A 17,272-nucleotide genomic window follows, 5' to 3' on the forward strand; every position below is an offset into this window, starting at 1 on the left:
TTAGAATTCCACCTTGAAAGTCCCTGCTTCTGGGTCATATTTGTGGTCATGGGGAAGAAAGCATCTTAAAGCCAAATTATCTCTGCTAATGCACCTGGATGTGGACCACACCTATCTTAGAGCCTTAACTCTAAGCTGTCATAAAGGTTTATGTTAATCCTGGAAAGAATTAATGAGGTTAACAATTCAATTCATCATTTATTTACTGAATTGAGTTTCTACCACATGAGGCTAACTCCATAGGAGATATAAATAGGAAAAAGAAGCCACATATTCCATTGAAGAGTTTACAGACTTGTCTATGTAGGGACTAGGCCTACATGAAATCATTAAGCCCTCCATTTTTACCTCTTTTCTATCAGAGGAATAACTTGAATAAAAACAACTCAATCACATGCAATGTCATTTCTCCAGTAAGAAAGAAAGGACATACAAAAACCTCCACCTCCTTTTGAGGGTGCCAGGCTGCTGATGGACCAGAAAAAGAGCCCGGTGCACAATAAAGCTTATTCCTAAAGAGGAGCACAGAGTCCTGTCACTACAAGTCTTCTTTCATCAATAATGATTGCACTAATGTGCTAAGTCACTTCAGTCATGTCAGATTCTTTGTGACCTTATGGACTGCAGCCTGCCAGGCTCCTTTGTCCATGGGATTGTCCAAGCAAGAATACTGGAGTGGATTGCCATGCCCTCCTCCAGGGGATCTTCCCAACCCAGGGATCAAACTCATGTCCCTTATGTCTCCTGCTTGGCAGGTGGGTTCTTTACCACTAAGCGCCACATTTCTAAGAAAAATTATATCTTAGAGAGACTACTGATTTGGTAGATACCATTGCCTACCTAATGTCTTTTCTCACACACCCTTCCTCTTTCCTATTAGGGCCCTGATTTTGTTTAGGCTTTTTACCCTCTCTGTGTGACATATTCTTTTTTTTTTTGGTGACACTTTCTTTAGAGTAGGCGGGCCCTAAGGATATGTCCTGGTGGGTCTAGACCAATCATGGTCAGTCTATCCCTTTGCCAGTAATTGTTTAGTTATAAGCATGTGATCCAGTTCTGTTTAATAAAGACTAGAGTAGAAGAACATTGGAAAATTCTGGGGAAAGTTTCTTTGCTTCTAAGAGAAACAGGAAGAGTCACCTCTACCTTCTATAGACACAGTTGCATCCGGATATGTACCTAGATCTGTGTTAATCCTTTTACTTTCAGTCTGAGGATGAAGCTAACCCACTTAGGAAGACAGACTCAAGAGGGTCTTTGAAGAGCCTAGTCAAGATCATTTATATGACACCTAGAGTTCTTTGTGTAGGAGAGAGCTTTGTGTAGGAGAGATAATAAATGTTAAAATAACTGAGAAATTTCTAACAAATATAGTTACCATTTGAGGGAATCGGAACTTTCACTAAGTGGTTTGAGAGAAATATAGTTTGGGAGAATTATTTTCATCATTGTCCATACTCAAAGCCCATCTTTTACATCATGAGACTGAGCAGAGGCGAATGTCAGTGCTCATATAATTGGAAGCCCAGTATACACCTTGACATGGAGAACTCAGAAAGCAACCAAATATCAGATTTTATCCTATGGAAATATTGACACTTTCCTGAAGGAGTTGTTTGGTCTGAGGAACTTGAAAGGCAGGAGAGACATGAAAATCTAAGTTTCAAGGTGCCTTCCTTAGTGTATCACTAGGAAAGAAAGTCCTCAGTTTCATACTTTTTGTGTGAAAGTTCAAGTCAGCTAAAATTACATCTTTTTTCCTCTTTCTGAGACTACTTATTTCAACCTCTCAGTAAATTAATTTGAACGTGTGTCATAGTCTTATGTGTTAGGCTGGTGGAAAGTGTAGAATAGGTGGCCAGGGATAGAGGTATTTGCTTTATTTTATGGGTTTTTTTTTTTTTTGTACCACTAACCAATTTTTTATTTGATGGACTATAAAATAGCATAGCAATGGACACTGACAAATAACCTTGGAATCAGTGGTGGAGCCTGAACATGCTTCACTTTTTCTAAGACAATTTTTTTTCCCCTAGCATACTTCTATCTCTGAAATAATACTGAATTTCACAATTGCTGTTAACCAAGTGTTAGTCATGATGTAGCCTGTCATTGCCTGTTCACACACATCAACACTCTTACAGTTGGCTCTAGTGAATGAGAAGAAATTCCTAGAGACAATAGTGGAGCACTCGCTTAAGAAATGCTGCATCATGAACAGTCCAGATGGCAGAAGGGATGACATTGTGTGCCAAGACATGGACATGGTTGACTGTGAGTCTGAAAGTTATTCAGGAAGTCATTCATAAAATATATTGGTTCAGTTACTGACTTTCCAATAACTTAACTAACGTATTTTATGAAAATATATATTTATATATGCCTTCTTTTCTAATACATTTTTAAATAAATACAAAATAAAAACCTTAAGTTATAAGAACACATTGTATCCCAGCTTTATTGGAAGCATTAAAAATTGCTTTAGAAACATGTGAAATAATGATAAATTTTTAGTGGATAACATCTCAGATTCAATGAAAGATGGTTACTGGACAGTCAGATTGCACTGTCACTGAAGAACCACATGCTTCTTCTACTACATTTGTCTGAAGATTTCTTCCTCTGAGCACAGTCTCCTCTCTTGTTGCTTTTTTTTGAATCAATGCAACAAGTGGGTATTCCGATTGGTTAGACTCAGTCACATGGCTTCTTCCTAACTATAAAGGAATCTGGGTATGTGATTTCTAATTTCTCAATTGGGAAGATAAGACTCAGGACATGAGAATATCCCAGATTGTAGAAAAATAGTCATGCCTCAATAAGAAATGGAATTTGAGATGGACATCAAAGGTTAAGTGCTGTTTGTAATGAGTAGAGAAGAGCAGGGAACATGTTCTTAGTAGAACAACTAGTATGGAAGCAGGAAGATATTGCCTATGTTTGGGGGAAAGGTAATGCACATTTGCAGAGATTATAGATAGGAAATGTACGCAAGAGCTAGAGAGTGGCAGATCTTGAGTTTCAGGCTTAGGAGTTTCTGTGTATTTCAGGGGCCTTATGGAACTGTTAGCATGGGAAGTGGAAGATGTGTTTCTTTGTCTTAAATAATCCATGGGCTCCAGCATACTCCCAGAAGGACAAGATTTGTTCAAGGATTTGTTGTTGTTCAGTCGCTAAGTCATGTCTGACTCATTGTGACCCCATGGACAGCAGCATGCCAGGCTTTCCTGTCCATCACTATCTTTTGGAGTTTGCTTAAGTTCATGTCCATTGAGTGGTGATGCCACTCAATCATCTCATCCTCTGTCACCCCTTCTCCTGCCCTCAATATGTCCCAGCATCGGGTCTTTTCCATGAGTTGGCTCTTTGCATCAGGTAGCCAAAGTATTGGAGCTTCAGCATCAGTCCTTCCATTGAACAGCTTGATTTCCTATAGGATTGACTAGTTTGATCTCCTTTCAGTTCAACTGACTCTCAAGAGTCTTCTCCAGATGACAATACAAAAGCTTCAATTTTTTGGCACTCAGCCTTCTTTATGGTGCAACTCTCACATCTGTACATGACTACCAGAAAAACCATTGGTTCGAGGATACCTCTAGGTATTAGAAGTGATCTGTGTTCAAATTTAATTTGGGTAACTTTCTTTATAAAATATTCAGATTATATTATTTTCTAAAACAGTCATTGTGGGATGTAGTATGGATATGGGTTCTGTCCTTTATGTATTTCCCTATTTTTTTGTCCTCCCTTTAGCATGAGAATTTGAAATGGTTTGAGGTTTGAAAGAAAGGTTGGAAGACACAGGCTCCAGCAATCCAGTCTTCAATATTGAATGAGCGTTGACATAACATTTTCTTCCTTTTTTCTTTGTTTTTTGTTTTCTCCTCTTGGACTTCAAAGCATAGTTCTTATCTCATGTTATGGAAACTTTGAGGTTCCATTGTAATGGGAGGTGAATATAGGTAAAGGGCTATACTCAAACTTGAAAGAGCTGAATCCAGCCATCACAAGAAGAGCTGCCTCAATTATTCTCATTACCAACTTAGCTCTCTATGAAGAATGCACTGGAAGAGGGAGTGAATCACAAGGGTTTTGTTATCAATAAATCAAGTGGTTGATGCCTCTGTAGCTATTTGTGATCTTTCTATTAATGCTTTCAAAAACAAGCCACTATACATAAAATTTATTATGTACATTATCTTCTTTTTAAAAATATGCCGCTAATGGCAACTACCAAGTCTGAGACTATCACATGGAAAGCTGACATGATAGGCAATCTCTATGCCATGCAAAATCTTTTTGTTCTTTAGTTTTGCTGCTAATTGTAACAGCTGCTGCTATTTGCAAATGGAACTTTAGCTTCATGATCTGTCCAATTCTTTTGCTTCAAGGCTTGATCATTGTATCACTTAGCTTTTGCTATAGACAAACCACCTAAAATCTAGTGGCTCAAAACAACAACCATTTATTGTTACTCATGAGTGACAAGTCATTTGGGTGCTTCTGCAGATCTGAGGCAGACAGGTGAGTAGCTAATCTCACTAATGTCTGTGTTCCCCTGGTGACTTGGTTGGGAACTGTGTGAGTGAAAATGATCTCACTTAACTATCTGGTGGTTGTCTCACTATTAGTGAGAAAAATGGGGTGACTCAGTCACAAACCTCTCACCATCCAGCAATCTGAAAGCTGTTAGGTTTGTGGAGGCTCAGGTGCAAAACTATTAGGTTGTAACTTCCTCCACATTCTATCAATCATGATAAGTCATACAGCCAGCCCACATTCAAGGGGTGGGGAAATACACTTCATAGCTTGATTGAAGAACTACAAAGTATTGTGGGTATTTTTGTAATCTATCACAATCACTTTCAAGATAGACTGACTGAGTGGTACATCTTCCTTTATAGTATTCTGGTTGCAAAAATCTACACTATGGAAACTTGTTTTCCCTGTGTTTACTTTGCTTATTTCTTATCTCTGGTTATAGATCAGAAATTTTTCTCTCTTTCCTTCTCCTTAAAGACTCAAGTGAATATACCCTGATCTAACCAGTGCTGGTAAGGCAAATAGCACTAAGTCTTTGCTTTCATTTTGATGTATCAACAGGCAATGGGAGAGTTCATGCAAGTAAAGTCTCTGCTACAATTTTAGAAAGTGTAAAAAAAGTTTACTCTGCATAAGGTTACCTAGTTGAGATGGAATGGGTACTCAACTCAGCAGATCAGCATCCCAGCTGTTTTTCCCCACAGAGGAAGGCTCGCCTTTCTCTAATTCGTACAAAGGTACCATATATGCCAGTGGCATCCTAATCAAAAGCTCTCTGAGTCCTAATTTCATCAACTGAAAATTTAGCAAGGGGGGCCTCTCAATTCAATACCCTTTTATGACAAAAACTATCAATAAGTTAGATGTGGAAGGAATTTATCTTGGCATAATAATGGCCACATATGAAGAGTCCACAGCCGTTAATAACATCATACTCAATGGTGAAAAGCTGAAACCTTTTCCTCTAAGATCAGGAATGAGGCAAGTGTGTCTACTGTCACCACTTTTTTTTTAAACATAGTACTAGAAGTCCTGGCTAGAGCAATTAGGCAAGAAAAAGAAATAAAACTCATCTAAATTGGAAAGGAAGAAGTAAAATAATCTTTGCTTGAGGTGATATGATCTCAAAGGTATAAAACCCTAAAAACTTCACAAACAAAATTATTAGATCTAACAAATGAATTCAGTAAAATTGCTGGATGGGAAATAAACCTGCAAAAATAACTTCTCTATACTAAGAACAAACTATCTGAAGAGGAAATTAAGGAAACAATCCCATAGCATCAAAAAGTATAAAATATTTAGGAATAAAAAAACTTAAACCAAGGAGGTGAAAGGCTTATATACCGAAAAGTACAAAACATTGATAAATTAAAGAAGACACAAATAAGTAGAAAGATATTATGTACTCTTCAACTGAAAGACTTAGTATTGTTAAAATGTCCATACCACCCAAAGTGATCTATAGGTTCAATGCAATCCTTTATTAAAATCCCAATTATAGTTTTCACAGAAATAAAAAATAAATTATATAGAAGTACAAAAGATCCTGAGTAGCCAAAGTAGTCTTGAGAAAGAAGTACAAAGCTGGAGATACAACACTTTTTGATTTTAAATTTTACTACGCATCTTCAGTAATTATAACCCTGTGGCATTGGCTTAAAGACAGACAAATAGACCAGTGAAACAGAACAGAGATCCTAGAAATAAGCCAAGCAAATACAGCCAGCTGATCTTTGACAAAGATCCAAAGATGACACAGTGGGGAAAGTGTAACTCTTCAACAAATGGTGATGGAAAACTGGATGTCCACATGCACAAAATGAAACTGGATCCTTGTCTTAGACCACACAAAAAAATTAACTCAAAATAAATTAAAGATTTAAATAAAGACTGGAAACTATAAAGCTCCTAGATGAAAACATAAAGAAAGAGCTTCATGATATACGTCTTGGTAGAAAATTTTGGGATATGACACCAAAAGTAGAGGTAACAAAAGCAAAAATAGACAAGTGAGATTACATTAAATTCAAAATGTCAGCACAGCAGGAAACAATGAATAAAAAAGGAATCTACAGAATGAAAGGAAATATTAGCAAATGCAATATCTGTTAAGGGGTAAGTATTCAACATATACAAGGAACACCTAAATTCAACATCTAAATAAATAAATGAAGGAGCTAAGATGGCAGAGGGATAGGACGGGGAGACCACTTTCTCCCCTACAAATTCATCGAAAGAACATTTGAACGCTGAGCAAACTTCACAAAACAACTTCTGACCGCTAGCAGAGGACATCAGGTACCCGGAAAAGCAGCCCATCGTCTTCGAAAGGAGGTAGGGCAAAATATAAAAGATAAAAAGAGAGACAAAAGAGCTAGGGACGGAGACCCATCCCAGGAAGGGAGTCGTAATAGAAGAAGTTTCCAAGCACCAGGAAACTCTCTCACTGACGGGTCTGAGGGAAGTTTTCAAAACTCGGAGGGCAACCTAACTGGGAGGAAAAATGAATAAAACCCACAGATTACATGCCTACAAGCAACTCCCAGCAGAAAAGTACTCCAGACGCCCACATTCACCACCAGCAAGTGGGGGCAGAATGGAGAGGAGCTGGCGGCATTGCTTAGGGCAAGGACCGGGACTGAAAGCCCTGAGGGCAATAGGAGGGAGCTAACATGAGATAGCAACTTAAACTATGAGTAGCAAGAGAGAGAGAGAGAAAATCAACAGGCCGGAACAGACTGCCGGCCCGGTTGCACAATAAAGGAAGAACTGAGCGATCCCAGAGAAGAGCTAGCTGGCTGGCACAGCCCATCCCCCACCGGAGGCAGGAGGCAGTGGGGAAGGGAAAGGGGCAAACTCGGCCCCAGAGATGGCACCCCCTACCAAACTGCAAACAGTCTCCCAGTTTCTAACCAAAGACTTCCTGAGATTCTGGATGGTTGACATCCGCCAGGAGGGTCGCGGCTAGAGACCAGCTCCCGAGAACAGACACAAGGCGCACCCAACCAGCGAGCGGAAACTGAGGCTGGGACCGCGGAGGGGATAAGGAGCACTGCACCGGGGAGAGTGCGCCCGGCAAGCTCCAGGCGGCCTGAGCTGCTTGGGCCGGGGACGGCACAAAATGCAGGCCCAACCAAGTCCGCGCTTTTGTAGAGGACCCAAAAACTGGAACCGCACGCAATGCAGGGCCCACCCCCTATAGAACAGCCAGGAGCCAGACAGTGTAGACGCGGAAAGCACATGCCGTGAGTGGGGGCAAATCCAGTGTGGCCAGAACACTGCGAGTGCTCCCCACACACGCCAGTGACATTTGTCTGCAGCGCCCCTCCCTCCCTACAGCACGACTGAACAAGCGAACCTGAACAAGAGACCACCTCTGCCCACTTGTGTCAGGGCAGAAACTAGACACTGAAGGGACCGGCAAACAGAAGCCAAATGAACTAAGGGAACCGCTTCAGAAGTGACCAGTGCAACAGATTAAAATCCCTGTAGGTAACACCGACTACACTGGAAGGGGCCTATAGATATCAAGAAGTGTAACTGGGACAAGGAGTTATCTGAAACTGAATCGAATCCACACTGCCCGCAACAGCTCCAGAGAAATTCCCAGGTATATTTTGACTTTTTTATTTTAATTAAAAAAAAAAAAGTTTTTTTCTTTGCTTTAAAAAAATTTTTTTTAAATTTTTTTATTTTTCTCTTTTATTTTCTTTTAAAATTCCCTATTACTCCTCCATTACTCCTTAACTTTCATTTTCATTTTCCTATATTTTTACAATCTTTTAAATTAAAAAAATTAGTTTTTGTTTTATTTTTTCTCTTATTTTCTTTTAAAGTCCTTTGTTACTCCTCTATTACTCCTTAATTTTTATTTTCATTTCACTATAACCTTGCAAAAAAAAAAAGAAGCCTTATTTTTAAACCAAACTTCATATATATTTCTTAAATTTTTTGTGTTTTTGTTTTCAATATTGTATTTTTAAGAGTCTAACCTCTACTCTAGATTTTTAATCTTTGTTTTTCAGTATTTGATATCAATTTTGGACATTTAAGAATCCAATGTTCAGTACCCATTTTTACTCAGGAGTGTGTTGATTACTCTGCCACTTTTGACTCTCCGTTTTCTCCCTCAGATCACCTCTGTTTCCTCCCTCACCCTTCTCTTCCCAATCCAATTCTATGAATCTCTCTGGGTGTCTGGGCTTCGGAGAACACTTAGGGAACAGAGAACTGTGTAGATCTATCTCTCTCCTCTTGAATCCCCCTTTTTCTCCTCCTGCTCATCTCTATCTCCCTCCTCCCTCTCCTCTTCTTCATGTAACTCTGTGATCCTCTCTGGGTGTCCCTCATGGTCGAGAATCTTTTCACCATTAACCTAGAAGTACTATAATCAGTGCTGTATAGTTGGAGAAGTCTTGAGGCTACTGGAAGAATAAGACTGAAATCCAGAGGCAGGAGACTTAAGCCCAAAACCTGAGAACACCAGAAAACTCCTGAATACAGGGAACATTAAGTAATAAGAGGTCATCCAAAAGCCTCCATACCTATACTGAAACAAACCACCACCCAAGAGCCAATAAAATTCAGAGCAAGACATACCATGCAAATTCTCCAGCAACACAGGAACATAGCCCTGAGTGTCAACATACAGGCTACCCAAAGTCACACTGAACACATAGACCCGTCTCAAAATTCACTACTGGACACTCCATTGCACTCCAGAGAGAAAAAATCCAGTTCCATGCACCAGAACACCGACGCAAGCTTCCCTAACAAGGAAACCTTGACAAGTCGATCGTCCAACAACAACCCACTGGGAGAAACCTCCACAATAAAAAGGAACCAGAGACTACCAGCATACAGAAAGGCCACTCCAGACACAGCAATCTAAACAAGATGAAAAGGCAAAGAAATACCCAACAGGTAAAGGAACATGAAAAATGCCCACCAAGTCAAACAAAAGAGGAGGAGATAGGGAATCTACCTGAAAAAGAATTTAGAATAATGATAATAAAAATGATCCAAAATCTTGAAAACAAAATGGAGTTACAGATAAATAGGCTGGAAGCAAAGATTGAGAAGATGCAAGAAATGTTTAATAAGGACCTAGAAGAAATAAAAAGGAGTCAATTAAAAATGAATAATGCAATAAATGAGATCAAAAACACTCTGGAGGGAACCAACAGTAGAATAACAGAGACAGAAGATAGGATAAGTGAGGCAGAAGATAAAATGGTGGAAATAAATGAAGCAGAGAGAGAAAAAAAAAAAAAAGAATCAAAAGAAATGAGGACAACCTCAGGGACCTCTGGGACAATATGAAGCACCCCAACATTTGAGTCATAGGAGTCCCAGAAGAAGAAGACAAAAAGAAAGGCCATGAGAAAATACTCGAGGAGATAATAGCTGAAAACTTCCCTAAAATGGGGAAGGAAATAGCTACACAGGTCCAAGAAACCCAGAGAGTCCCAAACAGGATAAACCCAAGGTGAAACACCTCAAGACACATATTCATCAAATTAACAAAGATCAAACACAAAGAACAAATATTAAAAGCAGCAAGGGAGAAACAACAAATAACACACAAAGGGATTCCCATAAGGATAACAGCTGATCTATCAATAGAAACCCTTCAGGCCAGAAGGGAATGGCAGGACATACTTCAAGTAATGAAAGAGAATAACCTACAACCTAGATTACTGTACCCAGCAAGGATCTCATTCAGATATGAAGGAGAATTCAAAAGCTTTACAGACAAGCAAAACCTGAGAGAATTCAGCACCACCAAACCAGCTCTTGAAAAAGTGCTAACGGATCTTCTCTACACAGGAAACACAGAAAGGTTGTATAAACGCAAACCCAAAACAACAAAGTAAATGGCAACGGGACCACACCTATCAATAATTACCTTAAATGTAAATGAGTTGAATGCCCCAACGAAAAGACAAAGATTGGCTGAATGGATACAAAAACAAGACCCCAATCTATGCTGTCTACAAGAGACCCACCTCAAAACAAGGGACACATACAGACTAAAAATGAAGGGCTGGAAAAAATATTTCACAGAAACGGAGACCAAAAGAAAGCAGGAGTTGCAATACTCATATCAGATAAAGTAGACTTTAAAATAAAGGCTGTGAAAAGAGACAAAGAATGACACTACATGATGATCAAAGGATCAATCCAAGAAGAAGATATAACAATTATAAATATATATGTACCCAACATAGGAGCACCCCAATATGTAAGGCAAATGCTAATGAGTATGAAAGAAGAAATTAATAGTAACACAATAATAGTGGGAGACTTTAATACCCCACTCACAACTATGGATAAATCAACTAAACAGAAAATTAACAAGGAAACACAAACTTTAAATGACACAATGGACCAGCTAGACCTAATGGATATCTATAGGACATTTCACCCCAAAACAATCAATTTCACCTTTTTCTCAAGTGCGTACAGAATCTTCTCCAGAATAGATCACATCCTGGGCCATAAATCTAGCCTTGGGAAATTCAAAAAAAATGGAAATGATCCCAGTCATCTTTTCTGACCACAGTGCAGTAAGATTAGATCTCAATTACAGGAAAAAAAAAATTATTAAAAATTCAAACATACGGAGGCTAAATAACACGCTTCTGAAAAACCAACAAATCACGGAAGAAATAAAAAAAGAACTCAAAATATGCATAGAAATGAATGAAAATGAAAACACAACAACCCAAAACCTATGGAACACTGTAAAAGCAGTGCTAAGGGGAAGATTTGTAGCATTACAGGCTTACCTGAAGAAACAAGAAAAAAGTCAAAGAAATAACCTAACTCTACACCTAAAGCAAGTAGAGAAGGAAGAAATGACGAACCTCAGGGTTAGTAGAAGGAAAGAAATCTTAAAAATTAGGGCAGAAATAAATGCAAAAGAAACTAAAGAGACCATAGCAAAAATCAACAAAGCTAAAAGCTGGTTTTTTGAAAAGATAAACAAAATTGACAAACTGTTAGCAAGACTCATTAAGAAACAAAGGGAGAAGAACCAAATTAACAAAATTAGAAATGAAAATGGAGAGATCACAACAGACAACACTGAAATACAAAGGATCATAAGAGACTACTACCAGCAGCTCTATGCCAATAAAATGGACAACTTGGATGAAATGGACAAATTCCTAGAAAAGTATAACTTTCCAAAACTGAACCAGGAAGAAATAGAAGATCTTAACAGACCCATCACAAGCATGGAAATCGAAACTGTAATCAGAAATCTTCCAGCAAACAAAAGCCCAGGACCAGATGGCTTCACAGCTGAATTCTACCAAAAATTTAGAGAAGAGCTAACACCTATCTTACTCAAACTCTTCCAGAAAATTGCAGAAGAAGGTAAACTTCCAAACTCATTCTATGAGGCCACCATCACCCTAATTCCAAAACCAGACAAAGATGCCACAAAAAAGAAAACTACAGGCCAATATCACTGATGAACATAGATGCAAAAATCCTTAACAAAATTCTAGCAAACAGAATGCAACAACATATTAAAAAAGTCATACATCATGACCAAGTGGGCTTTATCCCAGGAATGCAAGGATTCTTTAATATCTGCAAATCAATCAATGTAATACACCACATTAACAAATTGAAAGATAAAAACCATATGATTATCTCAATAGATGTAGAAAAAGCCTTTGACAAAATTCAACATCCACTTATGATGAAAACTCTCCAGAAAGCAGGCATAGAAGGAACATACCTCAACATAATAAAAGCTATATATGACAAACCCATAGCAAGCATTACCCTCAATGGTGAAAAATGGAAAGCATTTCCCCTGAAATCAGGAACAAGACAAGGGTGCCCACTCTCACTACTACTATTCAACATAGTTTTGGAAGTTTTGGCCACAGCAATCAGAGCAGAAAAAGAAGTAAAAGGAATCCAGATAGGAAAAGAAGAAGTGAAACTCTCACTGTTTGCAGATGACATGATCCTCTACATAGAAAATCTTAAGGACTCTACCAGAAAATTACTAGAGCTAATCAACGAATATAGTAAAGTTGCAGGATATAAAATTAACACGCAGAAACTCCTTGCATTCCTATACACTAATAATGAGAAAACAGAAAGAGAAATTAAGGAAACAATACCATTCACCATTGCAACAAAAAGAATAAAATACTTAGGAGTATATCTACCTAAAGAAACAAAAGAGCTATACATAGAAAACTATAAAAGACTGATGAAAGAAATCAAAGAGGACACAAACAGATGGAGAAATACACCGTGTTCATGGATTGGAAGAATCAATATTGTCAAAATGACTATACTACCCAAGGCAATCTATAGATTCAATGCAATCCCTATCAAGCTACCAACGATATTCTTCAAAGAACTAGAACAAATAATTTCACAATTTGTATGGAAATACAAAAAACCTCAAATAACCAAAATAATCTTGAGAAAGAAGAATGGAACTGGAGGAATCAACCTGCCTGACTTCAGGCTATACTACCAAGCCACAGTCATCAAGACAGTATGGTACTGGCACAAAGACAGAAATATAGATCAATGGAACAGAATAGAAAGCCCAGAGATAAATCCACGAACCTATGGACACCTTATCTTTGACAAAGGAGGCAAGGATATACAATGGAAAAAAGACAACCTCTTTAACAAGTGGTGCTGGGATAAACTGGTCAACCACTTGTAAAAGAATGAAACTAGAACACTTTCTAACACCATACACAAAAATAAACTCAAAATGGATTAAAGATCTAAATGTAAGACCAGAAACTATAAAACTCCTAGAGGAGAACATAGGCAACACACTCTCCGACATAAATCACAGCAGGATCCTCTATGACCCACCTCCCAGAATATTGGAAATAAAAGCAAAAATAAACAAATGGGACCTAATGAAACTTAAAAGCTTTTGTACAACAAAGCAAACTATAAGCAAGGTGAAAGACAGCCTTCAGATTGGGAGAAAATAATAGCAAATGAAGCAACAGACAAAGGATTAATCTCAAAAATATACAAGCAACTCTTGAAGCTCAATTCGAGAAAAATAAATGACCCAATCAAAAAATGGGCCAAAGAACTAAACAGACATTTCTCCAAAGAAGACATACAGATGGCTAACAAACACATGAAAAGATGCTCAACATCACTCATTATCAGAGAAATGCAAATCAAAACTACAATGAGGTACAATTACACACCAGTCAGGATGGCTGCTATCCAAAAGTCTACAAGCAATAAATGCTGGAGAGAGTGTGGAGAAAATGGAACCCTCTTACACTGTTGGTGGGAATGCAAACTAGTACAGCCGCTATGGAGAACAGTGTGGAGGTTCCTTAAAAAACTGGAAATAGAACTGCCATATGACCCAGCAATCCCACTTCTGAGCTTTTACACCGAGGAAACTAGATCTGAAAGAAACACATGCACCCCAGTGTTCATCGCAGCACTGTTAATAATAGCCAGGACATGGAACCAACCCAGATGCCCATCAGCAGACAAATGGATAAGGAAACTGTGGAGATATATACCATGGAATATTACTCAGTCATTGAAAAGAATTCATTTGAATCAGTTCTAACGAGATGGATGAAACTGAAGCCCATTATACAGAGTGAAGTAAGCCAGAAAGATAAAGACCAATACAGTATACTAACGCATATATATGGAATTTAGAAAGATGGTAACGATAACCCTATATGCAAAACAGAAAAAGAGACACAGATGTACCGAACAGACTTTTGGACTCTGTGGGAGAAGGCAAGGGTGGGATGTTTTGAGAGAACAGCATCGAAACATGTATATTATCAAGGGTGAAACAGATCACCAGCCCAGGTTGGATGCATGAGACAAGTGCTTGGGGCTGGTGCACTGGGAAGACCTAGAGGGATGGGGTGGGGAGGGAGGTGGGAGGGGGATCGGGATGGGGAATACATGTAAATCCATGTCTGATTCATGTCAATGTATGGCAAAAGCCACTACAATATTGTAAAGTAATTAGCCTCCAACTAATAAAAATAAATGGAAAAAAATAAATGAATAGTTTAACAAATATTCACTAAAAGTGAGTAAAGAACTTGACCAGACATTTCTCTAATGAATATATATACAGATGGCCAAGAGATATGTGACAAGATGTTAAAGATAATTAATCATCAGGGAAATGGAAATCAAAACCACAATGAGATATCACCTCACACCTATTGGGATGTTTATTATTAAAATTAAAAAAAAAACACAAGATGGCAAGTGTTGGCGAGGATGTGAGAAATTGAAAGTTTGTACACTGTTAATGGAAATGTAAAATAGAGAGCAGCCAGTATGGAAAACAGTATGGAGTTTCCTTAAAAACATAAAAAATAGAATTATCATATAAAACAGCAGTCTTACTTCTGGGCATATACCCAAAATAATTGAAATAAGTATCTTGAAGAAACCAACTGCATTCCGATGTTCATTGCAGTCTTATTCACAATAGCCAAGACATGGAAACAACCTAAATTTCCATCTACAGGAGAATGGATAAAGAAAACATGGTATATACATAAAATGGAATATTATTCAGGCTTAAAAAAAGAAATAAATCCTGCCACATGCAACAATATGGATGAACCTCGAGGACATTATGCTAAGTGAAATAAGCTAAGTGAAATAAGCCAGTTATAGAAAGACAAATACTGCGTGATTCTGTTCATACAAGTTATCTAAATCAGTCAAACTCAAAGAAACAGAAAGCACAGTGGTAGTTGCCAGGGGCAGGGTTCGGGGGTGGTGGGGAGTTGCAGTCAAAGTTATATAGTTTCAGTTATGCAAGATGAATAATCCAGAGATCTGTCATTCAGTTTCATGCCTGTAGTTAACACTACTGTATTGTGCACTTAAATATTTGTCAAGAGTGTGAATCTCATATTAAGTGTTCTTACTATAATAAAAAACAAAAATAAAAACTCCTTCCAACCATTGTCATAAGATTGTTCTGGAGAGTCAGTGATATAATTCCTATGGAGTCTCTAAAAACTATAAAGTGCAGTAAAAGTATTTGGTTGCTATTCTTATGGATATTTTGAAAGTAAAAGTCTCTCAGTCGTGTCTGACTCTGTGACCCCATGGACTATACAGTCCCTGGAATTGTCTAGGCCAGAATACTGGAGTGGGTAGCCTTTCCCTTCTTCAAGGGATCTTCTCAATGCAAGGATTGAACCCAGGTCTCCCGCATTGCAGGTGGATTCTTTACCATCTGAGCCATAAGGAAAACCCATCAGTATTTTAATTAATTAAAATCGATATTTTAATAACATTTAATATTGACAGATGACTTATATTTTAGAATCTTCTAGTGATAACCGCACCTTTGCCATTTAAAGGATAACTCATCATGATCAATGAAACTATCCAGAAAGACAGTATGAAGGGTTTATTGTCATTATTCAACCAAAAAACTATTTGCTAAGCTTCTGTTATTATTTAGCAATATTGTAGGCACTTCAGGAAATAAGACAGACATCATTCTTGTTTTTAAGCAGTTTAATGATCAGTTAGGAAAATGACGCTATCACATACAAGGCAGTTAGCAAGGAATGAAATAGTACCAAATCAAGTAATAATTGATTACCTGAGCCCAGTTGAAGTTCAGACAAGAGGAAGATCCGGGAGTTGTGAGTGCTCTGTGGTATCTTCTTGCCAAATATGAGACCTCAGAGAGTTAGGAGAGAGACAATTGCAATTGCTATGGCTGCTCTTTTGGCACCATCCTGCTTTTTATGGTCTCCAAAACTATGAGGGCCTTCTTGAATCACTCATCAATCATTAGACAGTATGTGGTTTAAAAGCAGATCTCCTTCTCTAGCCTGGAAAGAAATTTCTGCTCACATGTCAGGTTTCCTTGATACAGGCTTGTGCATGACCTTGGCTCTTTTGAGATTACAGAAAGTTTTTGTAGAATTTTCACAGCCAGCATCATTTCTGACAGGAGGATATCTCTGATCTTGATGATAATCATCAGAAATTTACATGTATTATTTGCTTTCAGAGGATGTGCAGTTACTAAGTAGATTCTCCCAGAGATACATATCAATCAGCAGGCAAATGAATTAGTATCCTCATTTCATATGTTTCTTTCTTTTTCTTTCAACAGTTCCATAATGCATTGCTTCTCAAAGTGTGGTCTGTGGGCCACCTACACCAGAATTCACTGGATGTGGTAATTAAAAACTCAGGTTTCTGAAACCCAGGCCTACTGAATCAGAATCATTGGGGCGAACCCAAGAATCCACATTGGTGTGAGCTTTCCAGATGATCTTTTGCACATGGATGTTTAACAATCATGCCTTAGTGCTCATTGAACATATAAACATCCTAATGTCCTGTCCATTTCCCAACTCTGCAGCCTGATCAAATCAGATCTCTGATACAGGGACATAGGCATCAGCGTTTTTAAACCGTCAAGACAGTTCCAATGTGCAGCCACAACTGAAGACCACTGGCTCACAGCAGTGCTTTTCAAGCTTTAATGTGTACATGAGCCACCTGGGGATTTTATTAAAATGTGATTTTGATTTAGGAAGTCTGGAGAAAGGCCTTAAATTCTGCATTTCTAATAAGTTCCCAGATGATGGAGATGCTGCTGGTACATGGACCTAACTGGAGTACCTAGGGCTTAGAGAAAAATGCATTTAATTGTTTAATTGCCTCATTCTTCATTGGCACA

Source organism: Cervus canadensis, chromosome 21 (genome assembly GCF_019320065.1).
Source record: "Cervus canadensis isolate Bull #8, Minnesota chromosome 21, ASM1932006v1, whole genome shotgun sequence".
NCBI classification, from domain to species: Eukaryota; Metazoa; Chordata; class Mammalia; order Artiodactyla; family Cervidae; genus Cervus; species Cervus canadensis.